We start from the raw sequence: 1,550 nt of genomic DNA on the forward strand, positions 1-1,550 counted from the left end.
ACTACCTAATCACCCACAGGGGATTTGAATCGGTGACCTATCACAAGGAGTGCCTTAACAATACACCCATTCACCATCAATCCAAAGCCCCATGGGCTTTCTTCAATTTCATTGTTGATACTTCTCTTATAGTCATATGTTTGGCTATACTTTGAGAGTTATCAGATTCCCATTCTTATCCACCCCTTCCAATTTCTTATGATAGAAATCCAATTTAACTCATTGTGCTTCCAACCAATCCATGTCAATTAAAACATCATAATATCCTATAGGAAATATATTCAAATTTACTTGGGTTTAATACCCATTCATAACAATTTGGCATGCTTCCCCCATTGCAGTTACCTTCCTCTTTGTGCCTATATCTAGTTGAACTAGCCATGATTTCTTATGCTTACTTTTCTGAAGAGCACATGCATCAATAACTTGAGATGAAATATAACTAATTTTAGCTCCAAGATCAATCAATATGGAAATAGTATGATTACAAATTATACCTTCTACTTCAAACACAGATGCTTGATTATTTGCTTGTTGATTATCCAAGGCCACATGAATCCTAGGCATTGCTCTTGCTACATCATTGATCGCAATATCCTCTTGTATGTGGTACACCTTTCTCTTATTTTCCTCTTATCTATGAGGTAAACCTTATATTAATTGCTCTTCTCCACAATCACAACATTTTAAAGGAATCTTTTTTCTGATCTACTACCTTTCCTTACGTGCTTGTTGTTGGCTTCATCTGAATTTTCATAGGACAATTTTGTTGAAGCTTACTTCTTATTGGAAAATGCTTATTTGAACTCTTCCCGTCAGTTTTATGATGCTAAATTCTTGACTTCCTTTCTTTCATAGCATTTTTCTCTTTCCTCTTCCAAGACTTTTGTTGTTCTGCTCTATGCTTTGATTGTTCATAACAAAACATAGTCGTTCTTATGGTGTCAACCAAAGTATTAGTTTCATTAAACTCTATTTGGTCTTGATAAGACTAAGGTAAACCACCGATGAATCTATGAATATTTAATTTTTTATCCTTGATATAAGGAACATAATGGAATGGCTACAAAAATATTCTCACGTGGTCTTGTACAATGACTTTTCCAAGCTTTAAATTGTGAAATTATTTGACCTTTTCATCATAGTACCTTTCTGATAGGTACTTCTTCCCAAATTACTTTTTGAATTTCTTCCAAGAGATACCCTTTGCTTGAATTCCTTTCACATTTTTGAGATCTTCCCACCATATGGATGCATTTTAATTCATATTAAATATTGCTACTTTGGCCATCACATTTTCTAAATAATCATGCACATGAAAGTATTTCTTCAATCCTAACAATTACGCTTCAACTTTCTCACCTCTTTTGACCTCACCATTGAAGGTGGTCAGTTTTGGCTTCTTGAATTCTTCATGCATGCAGCTTTAGAGTGCTTCTCTTTTTATTATATGAATTGTTGCTACTCATCCCATCTAAGCTAGTTGTACCATCACTAAAGGAATCAAAGGAGGATTCTTCATTGGAAGTAACCACATTCCGAATTCAATG

Source organism: Pinus tabuliformis, chromosome 3_2 (genome assembly GCF_031772625.1).
Source record: "Pinus tabuliformis cultivar Carrire ecotype Pingquan chromosome 3_2, CPIR1, whole genome shotgun sequence".
In the NCBI taxonomy this organism is placed as follows: Eukaryota; Viridiplantae; Streptophyta; class Pinopsida; order Pinales; family Pinaceae; genus Pinus; species Pinus tabuliformis.